This window comes from Ursus maritimus, unplaced genomic scaffold, assembly GCF_017311325.1.
Source record: "Ursus maritimus isolate PB19 unplaced genomic scaffold, ASM1731132v1 scaffold_25, whole genome shotgun sequence".
Taxonomy (NCBI): Eukaryota; Metazoa; Chordata; class Mammalia; order Carnivora; family Ursidae; genus Ursus; species Ursus maritimus.
Window position 1 is genome coordinate 38,335,335 of NW_024425008.1, and position 22,814 is coordinate 38,358,148.

Here is a 22,814-nt window from a genome sequence, read left to right on the forward strand (position 1 = left end):
TCATTGACTTCACATGTTTTTATATGAGGCTTTTTTGGGAGAAAAAAAGTAGAGAATCAGACTATTACGAACTGAATTTATCAGTGTGGAGAGAGACTGCCAAATAGTTTATTTCTCAGGCATATTTGGCCTGAATTATTTGCCTAATTACTTCAGCTCTCAATTTTGCCCATGTCGACATGCTAACACAGCAGGAGACACAGCTAAAACTGCAGAGGTGGAAAGAAACCAGCCACTCGGAGCGAAATTACAATAATCTCTATAGGACTGTATAGATTATACATCACTTTTGTACTCAGAGTTGATGCCACGTTCTACCTGGTGGGATGCAGAATGCTTTGGGGGGAAATTCAGCAAATTTAAAGTCAATTTAGTAAGCAATTCACATTTTTTTGTCATTGAACAGTAAGGAATAATGCTGTCATTAACTCAGCAGTTGTATTATGTTTTAATTCTGCTACTTAAGGCATTTAAAGTTCTCCTTTCATTCAAGTGATACTAGCAGTTCCCTATAGATATTCTTTTACCATAGTGTGGATACTAGCCCAAGATTTGTAAACCTGACATTCTAGGTAGCAAACATGTATGCAGGTTTATCCCAATCTTACAACAATGGAAAAATAACAGTAACTCTCCGTTATTAGCACAAAAGAAAGGTGGAGGTGGATAAAACCTTCTAATCCGGGGTACCTGGGTAGCTCAATCAGTTCAGCGTCTGCCTTCAGCTCAAGTCATGATCCCAGGGTCTTGGGATCGAGTCCCAAATCAGGCTCCTGGCTCGGCGAGGAGCAGACTTCTTCTCCCTCTGCCTGCTGCTCCCCCTGCTCGTGCTCTCTCTCTCTCTCAAATAAATAAAATCTTTAAAAAAAAAAAAAACTTTCAGATAATCTAAAATCCTTATTTCAGTCACTATATTCCAACATCCTATTATGATATCCCTTTCTCAATATGCCAAAAATGAAGTGCCAGAGGGTGAGCTGAATATTCTTTTCTTATCTTGTTTTGTCCTTTTCTTTCATCTTCTCTTGTGTCTGAAAATTAATGAGATTGTCAAAAAGCAGGGTAGAAAGAAGAAAGACAATAATTGAAAAGCCAAGATAAATCATCCCCTGCATACCTGAGAGATGACAATGCTCCCACCTACTTGTGGGAGCCCTTGCCATGCCCTTGTCCCTATTGATTCTTAGACATAGATGGATGAATCGGTAGCTCAGGTGGGGACACGGCGGTGTCTTCAGGAGACTCTTCACGTGATAGAAAACTATTTTTGATACTCAATTATGGAACATTTAGCTTTAATTAAGCCTTTAAAGGTTTAATCCAAAATGAGAATATTTATCCCCTGTCAATGAATATTGTTATTGGTTTGAAGTGAGTTCTCTTTTCTGTGCTGGGTTATTTTTCAGGAATTAGCTTTTGGCATCAGAATATACATAATAGAGGGGCGCCTGGGTGGCACAGCGGTTAAGCGTCTGCCTTCGGCTCAGGGCGTGATCCCGGCGTTGTGGGATCGAGCCCCACATCAGGCTCTTCCGCTATGAGCCTGCTTCTTCCTCTCCCACTCCCCCTGCTTGTGTTCCCTCTCTCGCTGGCTGTCTCTGTCTCTGTCGAATAAATAAAATCTTTAAAAAAAAAAAAAGAATATACATAATAGATATAGAATCCTTCCTCATTTACTCTTGGAACCACAGCAGTAAATTACAGGACTTAATACCCTCTTTAGTTTTTTTTTCTTAGTCAGGTTTAATATGGTATTGTTTTTATTGTAACAAGAAATAAATGGGGAGGATTTTTTAAAAAATATAACTAACTAGGCATGGTAATCGTTTTATAGTTAATGAGATAGAGTGCCCTTGAAATATATCTCACAGCTTTGAACTTAACTGTCTTTGGGCTCTTTTTTACCTGTGAAGCCACTTCAAATATTTCAGGAAAGCATAATGCGGTTAAGGCCTAATTTATGAACTATGTTAAGGTAAGGAACTATATCCCTTAACTAACAAATTTACTATTATACTAATTTATAGCAAGCCATCTGAAATTCATTGCTCTGGAATTTTTCTGCGCCAGTCAGTATTCATTAGAGACAGAATGCAGTGTGAAGTGGGCGTGACTTGAACCTCATCCAAAGGAGCACGATGGCCTGTGTACCGAAGAGCTCCATCACCGTTTACCTGGAGTTCAGTCACAGGGACCCCAGAGACGGGACCACAGGGTTTCATGAATAACACATCTTTTAATTTTTTTCTGACCTCTAAATTTCGCCATATCTTAAAATGGCAAAAAGAGTCCCTTATTGACCAATAAGGCTTTTATCAGTGGGTTTCCTACATTTTTGAGAACCTGAGATATTAAATAATGGAGGACAAGAGCTGTGTCTCAGTCTCATTCACTTAGGGGATGAGTGTTTTTCACAGCCTAGGAGCTTCCTTGAACAGAAAGGCAAGAACCTAAAAGATGCCTAGTCATAGTTGCCTGATTTAGCATCATGTTAGCAAAGGAATCAGCTCCAAGCGAAGATTTCCTCTTATTGCACCTTCTTTTTTTTTTTTTTTTTTTTTTTTTTTTTTTTTCTGAAATCTTGTGGAAGGAGAGGAAGGAATTAGGCTGTTATGGGACTTAATTTGGAAAGGCGTAAACTGTTATTTTGACCTTCTTCTGCTTCTTTGGCACCTAAATTTCCAAATAGAATGCTGAACACGTTGAAGACAGTTAAAGGTAATTGTTGATAAGCTGAACAATGGAAATGACTTGTAGTGAACACATTTGTAAATGAAAGTAACTAAGGAGTAAAAAAAAAAAAAGAAAAGAAAAGAAAAAGAAATCCCTGAGGGTTAACATAACTCATTCCAATTTAAAACTACCTCAGGATCGTTCTAAAAATGTGGAAACAACAGGTTGATTAATACAGTTTGTTTTTTAAAAAACAATTACATGATGTGAGAACAGATCTTTTTTAATGTTCTGTAGATGAAGCATCAGTTGACTGACTAAAAATTTTATTTTCCCAGTAATTATGTGTGTTCTAGGCCTCCAGACATAAAAAGTAATTTCAGTGCTGTTGTCTTCAGATGTTCTATTTGTTCAGCTTTTATGTAATTTTTTCGTCTATGTATTCTCAGAGGTGATTATAAAAGGCAATAGCAATAGATAATGAATAGTATACTCAAGTCTAGAATAAAATGGTTCTTTGACAATTTAAATGTAGACATTCCTTCTCACTGCATTTTTTGTGTTCTCATAATTTTAAAAAGCACAGTGCAAAATGACGTGAATCCATACATGAGTAATTCTTCTGAGAATGTCCTGTCATATCCACAAGAAACATAATTGGACTTGCATATAAGCCCTTTATTTACTGATAAGGATAATTGAGTATGAAGCACTCCAGTGAAGATTCCACCATATGGGAGAAGCTACCCCATTCCACTGTTTATTTGAAATTTATGGTGAGAATAGGCACAGTAAAAGAATAATCTTTATGGCCTCCAGCAGCAGTTTGGCATTTTATTATGAAGTATTTTCATGGCTGAAGATACAGCATTCTTTTGCTAATGTGCCTCGAACACTGCCATGCCTATGTGTATGTGGGCGTTTAATAAATACTATTTGATGATAAGACTTAATTTAGCATGACATTTTATGAATGCTTATGATTCACACACCTCCATGGTGTTCACAGATGCATTTGGGTTTTAATTTTGTAAAAGTTAAGGAGCCAACTTGGCACCTTAAAAAGCAGAGCCTGTACCCTTTGAGTGTAGTTCAGACTGATGGGTCTATCAGCAACTCTTGGTTATTCTTAGCCTGTTTGGTGAGAAGCCCACTGAAGACCCCTACAGAGGCCTGTGACTTTGATGGATTCTATGGCTATGGGTGGCTCCCTGCTCCTACTCTGCCATTTTTCAAATATGGGACCAAAATATCAGTGGGGGAATGAGAATGTAAAAGGGTCATCATGAGTCCATCATAGTTTTTAGAGAGAAATAATTCAAAATACAGAGTCAGCTGATGGTTGGTGACTTTGATAGAAGAAGAAGAGCTCATGTCATTGCACAATTTTTTTTTAAGATTTTATTTATTTATTTGGAGACAGAGAGCATGAGCGGGAACTGGGGTAGAAGAAGGAGAAGACTCCCCACTGAGCAGGGAGCCCGATGCAGGGCTCCATCCCAGGACCCCAGGATCATGACCTGAGCTGAAGGCAGACACTTAACTGACTGAGCCACCCAGGCGCCCCCTTCCTGTATCTTCTGTTCATTATCTTTCATTCCAGCTGTAACCAATGTATCGTAAGCTCCTGGAGGGCAGCAGACTACCTCTGCCCTTGGTATCATGAGAAGTGCTTGTTGATGCGTGTCTTTCCCAGATGGGCTCCCAGTGACCACATGATCAATCAAGGTGGATTCTTTCCCCCTGAACCAGCCAAGAGGTGCCTAGGGCTTTCATGTTTACAGGCATGGCATAAGACTATTATGTGATAAAGGCAAAGAGAAGTAACTCTTTTTATCTTACTTCTGTTTAAGTATACTCTTAATACAAAACAAGATCTGCATGGCCCATCTTAGGAGACTGCATTTCCATGTTCTGCCTTCTCAGCCTCTTGCCCCATGGGTTGGCTTCTGCGAGGAGCAGGCCTTGCTCCTCAGGCTTCCCAACACAGTTCTCGTCAGCTATTCTGGAATTTGCCTCTATTCTGGAGGCAAAACAACTCATTGCTGGGGAAAGTGTTCCAAAAAATGTCTTTCATTTCTAGTGAGGTTTAATAGTGAATCTTCATATTCATGTTCACAATATACAGCCTAAGAAATGCTTGTTGTCTACTGATACTGACTTTATTCAGGTGCCAGTTCAAAAAATGTCTTTCTTAGGGGTGCCTGGGTGGCTCAGTTGCTTAAGCAACTGACTCTTGATTTCAGCTCAGGTCATGATCTCAGGGTTATGAGATGGAGCCATTCAGTCTATAACAGTAATGAACACACACAAAAAATCAAGCAGTTTGACATTGTAGTTAAAAGCAATTGCTTTAGAATGCAACTACCCAGGGTCAGAGTCTTCAGCTACCTACAAGGTGACCCACTTGTCTCGGTTTGTCCAAGACACTCCCACTTTTAACACTGAAAGTCCTATGATCTGGAAAACCCCTTGGTCCTGAGCAAACCAAGATGACTGCTCACCTTAGAATAGTGTGGTGCCTTGTTCAAGTCACTTACTTTCTCTAATTCTCAGTTTCTTCGTCTATAAAATGGGGGTAATAATGTCACCTGCCTCAGGGTTGTTATAGAATTTAAATGAGTTAATGTGTTGATGGCTGTCAGCACAGTGCTAGCACATAGAGAAGTTAAATAAATGGGCTGTTGTCATTATTAGTCAGTATAATTTTGTTTAATGGAGAACCACATGGAATTAAATGAAAAGAGGGAAGCAGGACTAGGTGAACATGTCAGTGACGAAGCTCAAGGCCCCCAGGATAGTCATTTCATGGCTAAGGCTCCTCTCCCCCATCCTTGAGTCATTGATAGTAGAGACCAGAATGGAGGAGTGAGTGGGCGGGACGTGTTCAGTCCTGTAAGCACAGCCCAGAGCCATGTGGCATGTGGGCAAAAATGCCCAAAGCAGACCAGATCAAGAGCCATGATGCATCCACCATGCTGAGGTACGGCCACCCCTCAGTTACGTCTGGTTATCCAGCCCAACTGAGGGCAGCACAGATGATCTAAATCCTGATTTTAATCATTGGACCATTAACCAGGCCTTTGGAAAAGCTGTCTTAAAAGGTAGAGCCATTTTGAAATCTGATCTTTTTGTTGTCAAAGAAGAGGGAATTTCTCAAACGTTTGGTGAATGCTACTTTGTAAACTTAGTCATTCAATAAAATTCATTGAACTTATATTAAGTGCTAAGTACTGTGCTAGGGATACAGAGATGATAAGACCGTGCTTGCCCTCAAGCATCTCCCAGTCTAGTGTGACTGTAAGACAAGGCAGACAACCGTTCATAGGGTCTGTAACTGGCTGGTTAGCTGATGTATGTGACCTTTCCATAAAGGTGGTAACCACGGCACGCCCAAAGAGATCAGGAACTCCAGTAACAGGCCTACCCCAGGACTTTACAAAGGTGTATAGGAATTGCACCTTGACATGTCGGCAGGAGTAAGAGAAACAATGCGGTCAAAACGCAGGGAAGGACAAAGAACTGAAGGCACCATAGAGAAATTTAAAAGCTCCTGATTGCCTCTTCTCATCCTTTGGTCTCAGCTCAAATGTCATCTCAGAGTGGCCTGCGCTCTTCTCTAACGTAATCCACCCCTCCCCACTGATAGCCTTTTATTTTTTCTCATCCGTTTCCTTCAAAGCACTTATAAGTTACTTGATTCATCTGCCGTATTATTAGAGGACAACCTAAGCTGCTATAACAAAGAGATACAAAAATAGAGTGGCTCAAACGAGCTAGGATTTTATTTCTCTCTTATGTAACAGGCCAGAAGCGGGCGAGGGTCTGTCCCAGGAGATCATCCAGGACTTGATCCCTTCTGTCTTGTTGTCCATCACCCCCTCGAATGTCGCCTCCATCTGTATTGCTAAAGCTGGCTCAGTGGGACCCTGTTGGTGGGCTAGCCCATGGAAAGGGCAAAGAAAGGGTGGAAGGTAACCAGCTTCTTCTTTAAAGACGGGATCCAGAAGCAACACCCATGGCTTTCTTTCACATCCCTGTCACGTGGCCATACCTAAAGGGAGGTTGAGGAGTGGAGTTTTTAGCTGGGTAACCATATGGTAAATTCGTGGGGGGTGGAAGTTGTCTATTGCTAAAGGAGAGAAGGATAGAATAGACACTGGGGTACAATTAGCAGTCCCTGCCATGCCTACATAGTTGTGTTTTTGTTTGTTTGTGGTTTTTTTCTGTCTTCTGTGGGGCCAGGGACTACCTATCTCATTCACTGTTCTTCCCCCAGAAACTGGGAGAAGTCCCAAGCACGTAGTAGGCACTCAGTATATATTGCGTGAATGAAGCTTAAAAACAATGAAAAATAAACACTGATTTTTAAATAAAAATCAGGTTTGTTGTATCATTATTAGGTTTGACTTTAGAATATTTATTGATTGACATGATGGAAACTTTAAGCATTAGCAGGGTGACTGGCAGGCACATAGCAAGTAATCGACAAATGGTAAATTTCCTTCCATTTCTTTCAGTCAAGAAGAAAAGATTCATGTATAGGATATAAAGATAGATTAAGAAATAATATTGAAACTGTTAATTTTGCAATTCACAGAAGAAATCTGAAGTATTAAAGAATTGAATTAAAGAATTCCCTTAGGGGCACCTGGGTGGCTCAGTCAGTTAAGGGACAGACTCTTGATTTCAGTTCAGGTCATGATCTCAGGGTCTGGAGAATCAGCCCCCCCCCCCCCACCGGCTCTGAGCTCAGGACAGAGTCTGCTTGTCCCTCTCCCTGCCCCTCCCTGGTTATCATGAGCATTCTCTCTCTGAAATTAAAAAAAAAAATCTTAAAAAAAAAAAGAATTCCCTTAATGAGTATCATTTTCAAGGGTCTGTCTGAGATCTTCTGACAAATTAGCTGCAGCTAACAGGTAATTGTATAGCTGTTTTAACCTGCAGTTTCTTTTCAAAACATAAGAGCGTGTGCCTTACAAACTTCCAGGTGAATAAAAAATAAAGTTGACCCTTGAACAACCTAGGTTTGAACTGCAAGGGTCCACTTATAAGAAAATTTTTGGATAAATATAGTACAGTACTGTAAATGTATTTTCTCTTATGATTTATTTATTTATTTATTTATTTATTTTTAAAGATTTATTTATTTATTTATTCGACAGAGGTAGAGACAGCCAGCGAGAGAGGGAACACAAGCAGGGGGAGTGGGAGAGGAAGAAGCAGACTCATAGTGGAGGAGCCTGATGTGGGGCTCGATCCCATAATGCCAGGATCACGCCCTGAGCTGAAGGCAGACGCTTAACCGCTGTGCCACCCAGGCGCCCCTCTCTTATGATTTTCTTAACTTACTATTTTCTTTTCTCTAGCTTACTTAGTCATAAGAATACAGAATATAACCCATATAGCATACAAAATATGTGTTAATTGTTTATGTTACTGGTGAGGCTTCTAGTCAACAGTGGGCTATTAGTAGTTAAGTTTTGGGGGACTCAAAAGTGATATGTGGATTTTTGACTGTGCAGGGAGTCAGTGCCCCTAACCCTCACTTTGTTCAAGCTGCAACTGTAATAGGTTTGAATAATACACGTGAGTTTGGAGCAAAGATAACAAAACAGAGGTAGAACAGAAGGTATGCATCGACTCTGGCATGTTTCTACACACTTCAGGAAAGAGGAACTTGATTCTCTGTTTTCTTTCCAACTGCTCTCTTCAAGAAGCATTTTGAAAAACTACTTTGTGTTGAGGAACAGATTAAAATTCCAGCTAATTGTTAACCAATTTTTAAAAAACATACACTTAAATAGAATTGACTTTTGTTTGTGGCTCAATCTGTTAATTCAGTCCTTAACTGGAACAAAGTACAATTCGTAGGAGTCGTGATTTGAGGGCTCCAAACACCAGATGCAGGAGATGATGCCCTGCAGATTATCTTAAAGAGTTTTTAAAAACCATGAAAATTTAATGCTTATCTTGAATTATTGACATAGTAATTGGTTGCTGGTTCCTCTTCCAGGACACATTTGGTGGAGGCTTCTGCTCTCATTTTATGAGATCTTACAGAACAAAGAAATGCAGTAACCTCTGCAAGCTCTTATCTATTTGTGGTGTTACTCAGACAATTTTAACTGTTCACATACTAGCTTGTTTAGGGAGTCAACTTTTTCACCTCAAACATGACAGATTCGTTTCAGACTATTCAAAAAAGATGACTGTGAGACGGTGGCCAAACTTCAGATGGAATATCTAGAAATTCACATAACTTTGTGAATGTGTTTGACTGAACATCAAAGCATCAACACTTCCGTCCTTAGAAGTTCTTTACCTATTTTTTAGCCTCTATGAATTCTCCACATTCTTGAAAGTTGGGCTTCAACCCCTTCAATTCTGTGACACTTTCCTAATCAGGCACTGCTGGAAGAGTAAAGTCTTTCTTTTGAACCCGCCTTCTCCAGTCTCTTTGAGAGCTATTGGGTCTGAGGTCTGGAATTCCAGGCTATACTGCAGTGCAAGTCCTGGTGGATGTTTCCTGGTTTTTTATAGCATCTGCTGGAACCCCTCTTTTTCTTAGCCCCCGTACTGTTGAATCCTGCTCCTTCTTTGCTTTGTTTTCTTCTAATTCTTCCATTTTGACACAAAGAAGAATGTTTTACGATCTTAAAATTTTAAAAAATATTTACATTCTTGAGCCTCAGTGGTCCTATCAAAAAGTCATGTACTCAAAGGACGTTCATTGCCATAATTATAACAGCAAAAGAATGGTGACATCATAAATGTCCAACAGAAGGGGAATGCTTAAACGAATTTTAGAGCATTCATTCTACGGAATACTGACTTTTCAAATATAAAGTACATCTCTTTCTCTCTCTCAGAGACCTGAAAGTAGGGATAGGAACTGTAACTTTTTAACTTGTGTATATCTATATTTAAAAAAATATATAGTGATCATGTATTATTACTTTTATAATTTTTTTAAAAATCACAAATTTATTTGACATGACCCCCAAACCTATATGGTACCATTGTGGAAGCTATTTTTGGTCTAATCACTCTAAAACAATCACTGGATTCTTATGTCCCACCACCTTTATAAAGCCCCCATGCTAGCTTCATAATCCCAGACACTCCTTCTGGCCTGAGTTTCCTCTGCTTCCCAAACTCTCCTGTTGGAGTTGGAATTCTTTCTTACTCATTATTTTGCCCTTGACTTTGCTGTTATTTCTGCCCCTAAAGTAACTTCTAACTACTTCCCTTTGCCTCTCTGAAATCATACCTATTTTCAAAGCCCCCAAGCAAGTCTCACTATTCTCTCAGATTCCCTTCTCCAGATTCCTAAAAACACAATGTAGGGGTGCCTGGGTGGCTTAGTCGGTTAAGCGTCTGACTCTTGATCTCAGCTCAGGTCTTGCTCTCAGGGTCGTGAATTCAAGCCCATCATGGAGGCTACTTAAAAAAAATTTAAAGGAAAACCCCACAATGCATTTTTATTGATCACTTAGGTAGGTTACACTAGAAAAATGAAATGTTTCAGTTACCCCCTTCGAACGTGCAGGTGATTGAAATTTTGCATGAATTTCAGAAATTGTGTATGTTTTGAATTTATTGCTTGTTTTTTATTGTCCTTTTTCTGCCTGGGGATAAAAGGAAAGAAAGTGGGAAGAAAAATCTTGCTATAGTTTCCTGACTTAGCACTGAGAGCCACTTGGATCAATACTCCCAAACTCTGGCACTTCAATGGCTGAGTTATTGTCTTGCGTGAAGCACACAGTTTACCTCAACCCATAGATCAGAGAGCTCAGAGGAACAAAATGCATGCTCTGTTGATAAAGGACATTAATCTTTTTTGTCACTTTCCTTGGTTAGTATGGCTACCTATGGGGCTATTTTCTATATACCTAGTAGAATAAATTTTCTACATATTATTTTGATTTTGACTCCGTGTATGTGTGTGTGCGTGTGTGTGTGTGTGTGTGTGTGTGTGTGAAAGTCAAAGTATCTGCCAACTGGTATGCCCCAAATTCCAGTTTTAAGTTAATTTGTCCCAGGATGTCATTCACCTATTTCTGTTTTATATGTTCCCATAGGAGATAACATTTGAAATTAGGAATGCTGAAAGCCCCAAATTAAATTTCAAATATTCCAGGAGTAGGAAAACATAGGCGTTAGATTTTGAAAACTTGAGGAAGAAGAAATGCTGTATAAAGGAAAAATAGTAGCTAATGATAATTGCATTTCAAAATCAAAGCCTTCTCTTCTACCACCGTACCTCAAAAAGGCAGTCAGCGTAAGAGTTTTTAAAATCCACTTTGATATACTCTCAGTTAAATCATAAGTCCTGGAACACACACTTTCTTGCCCCAGCCACTTAATGATTTGTGTAAGAAGTGACCATCGATCAGCCATTGAGTCTGCGTTGTGTGGAGATCGCGCGGAGCCAGTTTCTTGCTCCTTGACTGCATTGTTAGCTATGACGTGACTCCACATCAGATCTGCCTCGCCTTGCTTAAGAAGCCAGCCACAAACCGTTTAATCTACTTTAATCCCCCAGCAATTGTGAGAATGGTGCTAATAGCATCTGCTTGCAGTCCGATTGCCCTAAATCCAAGTTCTGGTCCTGTCATTTCTTGTTGTGTTCCTCAGAGCAAATTCCTTGACCTCTCGAAGCCTCAGTATCTTCATCAATAGCATGAGTGTGGTTAAAAAAAAAAAGTCTGGGGGCGCCTGGGTAGCGCAGTCGTTAAGCGTCTGCCTTCGGCTCAGGGCGTGATCCCGGCGTTATGGGATCGAGCCCCACATCAGGCTCCTCCGCTGGAAGCCTGCTTCTTCCTCTCCCACTCCCCCTGCTTGTGTTCCCTATCTGGTTGGCTGTCTCTCTGTCAAATAAATAAATAAAATCTTAAAAAAAAAAAGTCTCATAAACCGTTGAAACTTAAAATGAGACAATCCATGTAATTATCTTGTTTGGAGCATAGTAAGCATATAACTTAAATGTTAGCTATTGTTGTTATCTTCCTCTTTTCCTGAGAGTTTAATGACATTAAACGTCAGTAACTTGTTGGAGATGGAACTCCAAGTCCTCTTCACACCTGTGATTTTTCTGTCCCAAAATGCCATAGCCAGAAGCACAGCACACCATGCCCCATGTCGTGTCACACCACCACGGCAGAACACATGGCACCACACCACACACCACGCCCCATCACGCGCCATGTTATCTTTCTAACAGTATTATCCCTCAGTTGTCATCCTCGTTTGTCCTTCCTTATGCACCTCTCACAGCTTTACATAACATTGTTTTAGATCCCAGTGACCTTTGTGACCTATGTTCAATTCCCAGTACTGGCACAAAACCCAAGACCTTCAGCAGAGGATGCAAGCCTGTGGCACAGGTCTGTGTCCACCCGAAGAAGAATTTTTTTTTTGTCCCCCCGAAAAAAAATTTTTTTTTTTTTTTTTTTTTTTTTTTTTTGGTCAAGGCACAGTGTGATCTGGTGGCAGCCCTACAAGGATGGCCCCAGACTTTGTGGCCATACATTTCCCTTTATAAGACACATTCTAATGAGAAGACACTAACTCCAGCATCAGCATTAGCTTGATTCTGTGGATTGTTCCAAATTGAGGTAAATCCCCTTTCTAGGGTCTTCTTCAATGTGTTCTAAGTGATAGCTGCAGGTCATAGGCAATTATCATGAATATTCTTTGCTTCTGACTTTAATGTCTTTCAAGCTTATGAAAAATACCCAGTACTATGGCTAAAAGTACATTTTGAAATTATGCAATCATTTAGAGGAAAAAAAAACAACTTATAAACCCACATGTTTTGGTTAACTACAAATGCAACATGAGCTAATAGTGCAGGGTGGCAGATATAAAAGTCTGTGAATCAAGAAACAGACTCCTAACTCTAGAGAACAAACTGATGGTGACCAGAGGGGAGGTGGGTGGGGGGGATGGGGTTAAGGAGTGCACTTGTCCTGATGAGCACCAGCTGATGTATGGAAGTGCTGAGTCACTATATTATAGACCTGAAACTAATATAACACTGTATGTTAACTATACTGGGATTTAAATTAAGTTAAGTTAAATTAAAAAGTTTGTGAATAAAATTAGGAAATTTAAGTCAAGGGAATCAAAACTGGCAGGAGAAATTGTCTCACTGTCCCCCTGTTCTCATTGGCTTGTAGTCAGATCCAGCTCAGATTTTAGAGGGAAAAGGACAAACTACAGTGTATCCATCCCCCAATGGAAACTGGTATGATGAGCCTGAAAACGTGTTTATTCATTCCATATGTATTTACCACACAAAATCTATTTGCCAGCAAGTGTGAATAACATGAGGGGAGCAGTGAGTGCAAGATGTTGTCTGCGTCCCTCAGAACTCAGTGTGAAGAGAACACCACACGTGAAAGAGAGAATGAAGGTTTTAGCCTGAGCCATCAGAACCAAAGAGAGGACCTCTGTCTTCACATCTTTGAGTGTCTGTCATGTGGAAGAAGGAAGCTGGGCTGGGGGGTTCCCATCAGAGCTTGTGCAACACTATTACTATCCTCCTACATTGTTTTCTTTTTTTTTCAAAATGAAATTAAAATTTTAAGTAGTATGCATTCTTTTTGTTGAAAAAGGAAAAACATTTTTAAAAAGATGGACACAATGAAAGGTCTCCCTTCTACTTCTGTTACTCTCTATCCTCTCGCAGTTAATAAATAATTTCTCATGTGTTCTTCCAGTGTTTCTTTATGCAGATATAAACAAATACAAATATATTCTTATTTTCCCCTTTTCTTACAAGAAAGTTTGCATTCTGTATATCTGTATTTATATCCAGAACATATTTTCTGCATCTTACTTTTCACTTAACAATATTTACCTGGAAATCTTTCCGTATCAATACACGGATGTTGTGTCCATTCCTTCATACAACCACACAGTATTCTGTGTGTACAAGTATATAGTTTGACCAGGCCCTGATTGTGGAAATTTGAGTTGATTCTGGGTTTTGTTTTTTCAAACTATGCTGTGATCAATGGCTTTGTTCATATTCACTTTTAAACATGTACAAGTATGTCTGTAGAATAATTCCTGTAAGAGTACTGGTTCAAAGAGTAGATGAATTTATGATGTGGATAGACACTGCCAAATTGCCCTCCCTCGGGGTATATCATATTCCAATCCTACCAGCCTGTGCTTTAGTATGACGGTGCCTGTTTCCCCCTATGCACCGAAGAGTGGATAGCCAAACATTTTTTGAGTTTTACCCACTCTGAAAATGGAGAAATGTCATTTTTAGGGTTGTTTTAACTTGCATTTTTATGTTCTGGAGTCATTTATATTGACTTTTCCATGCAAAGTGTTTATTCTTGTCCTTTGTCTATTATTAAGTAAATGGACTGAGGGCTTTTTCTTCTTGGTTTCTTGGAACTCACTATATTTTGGGGGGATTAGCTCTTTATATGCCATACTGTTTACTAATTATTTGAGGTGTCTGTTTCCACTAATAGAATATGAAGGCAAACCTGGGACTAAAGGCTGAAAGCAATAGGGAGGTATATTTAAGTTAAATTTTAAAAATGAGTTCCTCATATGTATCAGCATGATACTTAGTGCTTTGATTCCAATATCTCGTTTAGTCTTTGCAAAAATCCTAGGAGGTGGTAATTATTATTAATAGACGAAACTGAAGCACAAAGGCATTAGGAAAGCTGCCCCTGTTCACACAGCCAATAAATGGTGGAGTCAGTATTCAAAGTCCTGCACTTCACCCGGGGCATAGACTCTTAACTACGAATTTACTAGTAATTTGGTTTGCGTAACAAGCAGTGAGATGCCGTCAATGCAGATAACAAACTAAAGTTGGGAAATGGTCAATCTTAATCTTGTGGATGAGATCCTGGGATTAGATGACTTCAAAGAAGCCCCCCCCCCCCGCTTTTTTTTTTTTTTTAGAGAGAGCGCACTCTCAAGGTGGGGAGGGGCAGAGGGAGAAGGAGAGAGAGACTTTTAAGCAAACTCCCTACTGAGCGTGGAGCCCAAAGGTGGGGGGGGGGGAGTCGCTTGATCTCGTGACCCCGAAATCACGACCTGAGCTGAAATCAAGAGTCAGTTGCTTAACTGACTGAGCCACCCAGGCCCCTCTCAAAGAACCATTTTGATCCTTCTTTATTTTTTTCTGATAACACCATGTCTGACCAGAAAGATCAGTCAGGTTGCATTAAATGTCCTGGCCCCATATGGGACCTCCTTGCTCCAGTAATGATCCCCCTGGCATCACTGCCATAAGCAGCCAGGGGGACCCGAACTCCTATTTACAAACAATGGCTTCGTGGTAAATGTTTGTGACACAGCAGGTTACTAAGCCTACATAAGCATAGGAATGTCCTTCATTTTGGTGCTTCACCAGGGTTAAGTATTGAGTAAATTTTTTAAATTGGATTATTTAAAATGTTGATTGATGGTAAAGCTCATTCCAAAAGCTCTTGAACGTGACTCAATCAGATGGTAATATGGAGGTAGTCATCCAGTCAGTAATTACTGAGTGTGTACTCTGTGCAATGCACAGTGCTAGGAACTCAGGGATATGAAAAAGTATAAGACATGGTTTTCCACAAGTATGCAGAAAAAGATAGCTGACAACAGAGGCAGAAAAGCCAATGAGCCCTAAATAAATGGTCACGGCCCTTGGAACAGGGATGAGGGAGAAAGCACTGAGGGGTAGGGAGGTAGGGGGAGACCTCCTAGAGGAGATGAGACATCATCCATGACTTTATTTGGATTTGGGGAAGAGTAAAAGAGCCTTTCAGTTGAAGGGAAAGCTTGAGTAAAGGCTATTGAAGGTGAAAATCTCATGTTTGTGGGCTTGGTCACGTGTGTTTCCTGAGCAGGCTCAAAAATAAAACCATAAAGGCAGACTGGGACCTCGTTGAAGAGGATCCTGAATTCTAAGCAAAAGGATGGGCAGAGACAGCCACCAAAGACTTTGGAGTTGCGAAGTGACATGTGAAAGTAGTGTTTTAGGGAGAGGAATACGGTAGCTGTGTGCAGGGTGGCACACAGAAGAAGAGGTAAGGCCGGAAGCCAGACGCTTAGAAACCTATCAGTCATTCAAGGGGAAGGTGGTGAGAGTCAGCTGAGGAGGTAACCATGGAATGGGAAGTAAGGGAGAAAGATCATGTAAAAGGAACTATGGGGATTAGCTAGATGATTCTATGAGGGGGGAGGGAGGAAACGGACCATCAACGAACAAATTTATAGTATACCTTTTTTTTCTACTCTCCATGTATACATAGCATTGAAGTCATGTGACCAAAACCAATTATTTTCCTCTTTGGAAATCAGAGAGCAATATTCTATCAACAAATGATAACTAGGATGGGATTGCTCTTGTTTATGTCCCAAAGGCAATTCTTTGTGTGGCAGGTGTAACTGAGAGCTTTCTCTGTATTGGAAGTATCAGATAGAATGCATCTGAATTAGGTGGTAGATTAGATAGTGCTGATGGCTGTATAACTGTGAATATACAAAAACCGGTGAACTCTACACTTTACTAGCGAATTTTATGAATTATAAATCAATAAAGCTGTTTAAAAAGACATGGGAAGTTTATATAGGGTTTTTAGGACTTTTTCTTAAGATCTAAGTAAATTACAAATATTTATCTCCTCTGTCCTCCCAAAAATAATTGTCCCCCAAAGAAGGTCATAGAATCACATTTTCACCTTTGGACAGTAGGCAAGGTATATCCCACTCTTCCAAGCTCATCAGAATTTCCACTCCCATTCCATCTCGGTGCTCTGCGGCTTTGTGCTTTCCAAGGCACTGCTGAGAACTGTCAGAGAAACTTAGACAGTGGTTTGTCTGCCAGGCCAGGTTTTTTCCTCTACAGAATTTTCTTCTAAAGTGAAAACTCCACAGGCAGTGCAAGTCCTAGCTTTTCATATGGGGGAAAAACGCCCACAACAAAAACAAAAACTTGCTGAATCATTTTTCATCAGACATTAATTTTGCAATCTCAACAGCTAAATCTATTATCCTGACAGGCAAGCTTTAAATAAGGCAGGAAACTGGGGAAAGAAAGAGTAGTTACTCATATTCTTAAACCCCCAAACTTGCCATCAGCTTTGGCTTAGAGTCTTTTGCTGGAGAACGCAGGCTCATTTTTCTTTCTTTTTTTAACTTTATTGACTAATCACATAGATAAAATCTTAAAAAATGGGTATACCTGGATTTTTCAACACCCATTTTTCATGTTAAATCACAGACCACTTAATTTCAAAAGGAGAATGTTTTCTAGGTGACATCAAGGCTCCTGGAGCCTCCCTGGTATATTCATCCCTCATAAATGGCTCTGTTGTCAAATGTGTCACAGCCTCCATACTGTGGGCCTGCTGATATCTCAGCACTCAGAAACGATGAGTGGGAGTTTCAGGGAAGAAGCCTTACAGACTAAACTCTGTGCAGGCTACAGCCATCCATCACACGGGCAGCCTAAGGGCAAACAATTGTGGGGAACATGAATGCAGTTTCATTCCGGGTCACTGCTTCTAGCCTCTAATTCTTGAATTTTAATGTGTATCTCTCTCCCCACCCCCACTGTCAGTCCAGTTTTTTTTTTTTAATTATACCCCCCTTTTAAAAATATATTTCTCAATTTAATGGGACTAATGTCCCTTATATCTGTAAGTATTGGCTCTATTCAAACAATAATTGGTGTTTTCTGTTTTGTTTTGTTTTTAATCCAGGGAGAAAGGTAAACCAGATTTCTCTAATGGAACATATCTACCTCTTTGCTGAGAAAACCTTTTGGTATAATCAGTCTTTCTTTCTGGCATTCTCTGTTTCCATTTCAAAGCAGGAAGAGGGGCTTTATTGAGTTATAAATATCATCTTAAACCCTAGACCTCTTCTCACCCTGAGAAGTCAGAATGAGCTCTGTCCACAAGGGAGAAAGCTCATCCATGGACACCAAATACTTCTGTTCCTTTTCTATTGTCTTGCTAAGTTTCAGCTTTAAACATTCAAGTCATCATCACCATGTCCATGACAGGATCTATGTCCGTTGCCTCACTAGAAAGTACTTAAGTAACGACCACCTGCTCATGATGCTGTGCAGACAGCCATGTCCTTGCACCCCGAGGACTTTAATATCTAAGTCAGACCCCACAGTGCAACACATGTGTGGTTTGGCTAGATTTAACTCCTGGCCCAAAAGACCTCGATCACACCTCATTAAAGATAAAATACCAAACTAATAGGTGCGAATGTGTTGCAAATGGCTAGTATCCTCTTTGGAAAATAGAGGTAATAATAAAATGTACAGCTCTCATTTATTGAGGGTGTACTGTGGGCCAGGTGAAGAGCTGAGTGCATGTTGTCATTTAATCCTCATAACAGCCCAATATGAGAGGAGACATTCCTGCCCCCATTTTCAAAATGAATAAACTGATACACAGAGAGGCTTCCACAGTCTCCCAGCTGATAGTGGTAGAGCCAGAATACAAAACTAAGCTCTGGGCCACCAATCCAAGGAACTCAATTCTGTGAGGGTGAGTCAGAGTTTAAGAGCTAAAGGATTTGAGGACTGAAACTTTCCTTGGGGAATGTAAGACCGTCTTCTGCAAGTTATCTTTACCATCTCATTCCTCAGTACTGCCAGAGAATTAAAGATATAAAATAAAGTTAAACAAAACACCCACCCTTCATGAAATTACTGAATTTGTCTAGCTCATGGTTAGTATTTCTGACCTAGGACATGGGTGGATACAAAAGCCTGATTTTATCCACACATGTGCTCCAATGACAATAATTTTAGCTTGGTTTCATTCTTCTTCCATTTAGCTTTTGGCTAGAAATAGATGCCTGTGAATCCTTCAGCATTTTATTGTAAGTACATTCCTGAAAAGTTAGTTGCAAATTGAAAATTTAAAGTCCAATCCCATTTTAAATGCATCCAGGTAACTGAATTTGCTGTGCCCTCCGGTCCAGCGGCCCCCAGAGAGAGCATCTGTGGGTCCACGCATTGACTCTTGGTGTACGTCTGCCTCCACACAAATCAGACTTTAGGTGACCAAGGAAATAGCCAGAGAGAATGAGGAAGTCAGACGTTCCAAGGAATCTTTGGTTATATAAAGAAAGTAGTCATTTCTAGCCCAGACAAGGAAAGCGCTTTTATTTGGTGGATTTGTATTTAACAGTATAACAATATTGGTTCCAACCTGGGCCAACTGGCTTTTGCTCCCTGCCTCAGTTCTCACATCTGCCAGCCTGCAGGAAGCACTGACAAGAATTAATTGGCTTTTCTGAGCCTTGAGGCTCAGCTTGGTTTCTCTGTTCTTACAGTCCCACAGGACTGTGCTCTCACATGATTTACTGTCTAGAAGGACTTTCTGTTTCCACAAGTTCTATCCCATAGGCACTATATAATGTATACACATTTCAGTAAGCTAGAACCTAGAGAAACTTTCAGGGTATTTAGCTCAGTTTAAGAAAATGGGACATTATTTGTTGCTTTTACAAGAGTCGTGACATGCTCCCGTCTAAAATGTGTGGTTTATACAAATGACCTTCTCCTCCTCCTCCTCCTCCTCCTCCACCTCCCCCACCTTTTCCTCCTCCTCCTCTCCTTCTTCTCCTTCTCCTTCTGGTCCTCCTCCTCTTCCTCCTCCTCCTTCTTTTTAAGATTTTATTTATTTAAAGAGTGAGCATGAGCACGGGGTGGGGGGAAGAGGGAGAGAGAATCTCAAGCAGACTCCGTACTGAGTGCACAGAGCCAGTCGCGGGGCTTGATCTCACGACCCTGAGATCATGACCTGAGCCAAAATCAAAAGACTCATAACCAACTGAGCCACCCAGGTGTCCCACGACTTTGTTCTTCTTCCTCTAGTTGGTGGTATTTGTAGAGTATGGCAAAAGGGTCCTTCCAATTTTGTACTCGGCTCTTTGAGCAAGATCAGAGCTGGTAGGATAAGAATTTCAGGAATGAGGGGGCGCCTGGGTGGCACAGTCGTTAAGCGTCTGCCTTCGGCTCAGGGCGTGATCCTGGCGTTATGGGATCGAGCCCCACATCAGGCTCCTCTGCTGGGAGCCTGCTTCTTCTTCTCCCACTCCCCCTGCTTGTGTTCCCTCTCTCGCTGGCTGTCTCTATCTCTGTCAAATAAATAAATAAAATCTTAAAAAAAAAAAAAAAGAATTTCAGGAATGGGAGTTCTTCCTAACTATTGATTCTATTTATAGATTCACAAATAATGTAAATGTACCCTAGATTTTATTCCTTTAGTTATCCCTATTCATCTGGGAAGCCCCTATTCTTTGTGGCATCACCTCAGGGAAAATGATATTCTCTTTTACAGGTAAGGAAAAAGTAAAGGAGGTTTTGTCTGACTGTGGGGGCAGCCAGTCAGTGTCAAAATCACAGAAATTTGAAAGGGACCTCTGCAGTTGTCTCAGCCAATGTCCTACCCAATGCTTGTTCCTGCCTAGACCAATGCTGGGCCCCTCTCTATCTGAGTGCCCAAGATATTTGGATGTGAAGATTGGAAGGATAAAGTGTTGGAGATGCGATGGGTAGTTTATATTAACCAGAGCTGAGAGTTTGAATTGGCGCGTGGAAGGCAGGTCTAGAAGAGCCAGCCGAGTGCGTGTGAGATTATGAAGGGCTTGGTGTGCCTGGAGTGGAGGGTTAGTGAGAGGAGCAGCAGAGACGGGGCTGTGAGTGAGGTCGTGTGGCCTTCACATGGTCTCAAATGCTAGGCTGCAGAATTGAAGGATTTTTTGGTGAGACAAGGCAGAGCCCTATGGCCAGTGGCTGAGTAGTGGACAGTTGTGTGTAGTATGATAACTGATGGCAGGAGACTGCGGGCGATGTGCCAGGTAGAGGTGGTTCGGGCCAGGAGCCCTGAGGTGGCCCCTGCAGTGGAAGTGTCAAGTGGGAACTGAATGATAATGGCTCTGCCACAGGCCTGAAACTACCTACTGTTTAGTCTCCAGGAGAGCGTTCTCTTCCCCACCCCCACACATCAGGCTGTTCATAGCCATGGGCAGGACCCTCCTTACTTTATGGCGAATACTTACTAACACATGCAAGTGCTTCCAGAGAATTGTGCTAGAGAATCCCCAGGGCCAGACGACTGTAGTAAAATACCTCAGGATTGATTCCCCTGCCTGCAGTGAGGTCTACATGTGGACTGAGCCTATAGCATGAAAGAAGCTTTAAAATACTTCCAGTCTGTCTTCTTACACAATCCTATTATCTGTGTTTTGTTCTAAACTCCAAAATACCTTCTTCTATTTGGCAAGTATTTGAACACTTACTATGTGCCAGGCCCCGTTCTAGGTGTTGGGCTGCCTTAGTGAACAAAATGTTCAAAGATTCCTGCCCTCATAGAACATACCTCAATAATCAATAAATAGGTAATAAATAAATAGGTTAATTAAGTGGTATTTTAGAAGGAGACAAGTGTTTTGGGGGAAAAGAAAAGGTAGAGAGAAGGGTAGGAGGGCACAGGATTGCCAGGGAATAGGGAGGGGAGGGCTGGTTGCAATTGGAGAGAGAGTGGTCAGGGTCATCTTCTTTAAAAGGTGACATTTGAGCAGACTTGGTGGTGAAGGGGTGAGGTAGGCAGGTATCTGGGGGAAGAGAGCTCCAAGGAAGGAAAACAGCAGGTTTCAGGGTGGGAGGGGCTAGAGGCGGTGTGCTTTTCCATTCCCCATAGATGACCAATGGCTTGAGCCACCAAGAAGAGAATTTGAATTGGCACGTGGAAGGCAGGTCTAGAAAAGCTGGCCAAGTGAGTGTGAGATTATGAAGGGCTTGGTGAAGACAAAAGCCAAGTTTATTTGTAATAAAACTGATTCAAAATTGCTTTAAAGAAGACTTCACAAACTGATTTAAGGAGGTACAGAGGGTGTTAGGGAATGTTTCCTGACTTTGAGACGTCTTGGGTTTGAATCCTGGCTGGGATTTCCTTATCTGTAAAATGTGGCTAATGGTAGTACACGTTTCATCTTCTAGGATTGCTTTGAGGATTAAATGAGTCAGTATTAATTAAAAGCTCAGAACTATCTCTGATGCATGGCAAACATGCAGATATTAGCTATTAATATTATTAGATTACTGCTGCTACTTTTTTTTTTGCTTGTATGGATTAATGCCCTGGAATATTCTTTGAGTGTGTCCTAACGGCTTCGTGTGTGTTTGTGTTTGTGTATGTGTATGACGTGTTGAGAACATGGAGCTTAGTTTACAAAAGAGTTATGAGAATTAGGTAAAATCCCACTGCTTAACACATGATAAGGCCTCAATAAATGTTAGTTTTCTTCCCCTCTGGCAGCATTTTATAGCAAAGAAAAATTACAGAGGGTCCCCCTCTTCTGCTTGCTATTTGTGAATTTTTTGGCTGGTTTATGAGTAGAATAAAGGCCAGGTGAAAACACTGCATAGACTCAAACTTTATAAACTTGTTTTGCCCTTAGCACCACCGGTGGAACCAAGAAATTCCCATGGGATCATTTTGAATATGACTGGAAGGTAGAAAATGGGCAGTAGGTGGGTGAGTGAGGAGGGAAACAAAATGAGGAGAAAACTGAAGAAATAGGGAAGTGCTTATTAAGGTGATACCATTTTGGGATGAGGCCATTGGAAAACTAGGAGTCCCTTTCTCTGAAGACCTTTAAAAAGAGAAGGAACAGCATCCGTCCAGGTGAAGCAGGTGTCCCTGACTGAAAGGGCCAGGCAAGAGGGTCTCTTGAGGCCTCTCCCAGCTCTGAGTCTCGCAGCCCCTCTCCCCCACTCAGCTATCCCATTGCTGCATCTGCAAACCTGAAGTAGCCTACATTTCCAGCTGTATTTAAAGAGTCATTAATACTTGAGATACAAAGAGGGCTTCTGCTGATCAATTCCAAGAAGGACCAAGTCACTGTATGTCAAGATCGTAGATTTTGAAACATCAGCTTTCCACTCCTCTGGGATCTGTCCCCAACTTCTATGGTGTGGCAGCTCATGTGGACGTGTGTGCTCTGCCACCAGGAAGACACCAGTGCTGTGGGCCGGGAGGGAGACAAGCAAGTGCTCCGAGGGAACTCCGAGGGTGTCAGGGGAAAGGCTGCCGTGTCTCTACAGGACAGGGGTGGGTGGGGGATTAGGCAGGAGA

At 41.1% G+C, this 22,814-nt stretch overlaps 1 protein-coding gene across 1 annotated transcript in view; it reads left to right on the forward strand.

The window, feature by feature from the left end:
* Window positions 1-22,814, forward strand: part of RTN1 (reticulon 1) — a 207,627-nt gene that overhangs the window by 90,765 nt on the left and 94,048 nt on the right. The gene's annotated exons all lie outside the window — the stretch shown is intronic.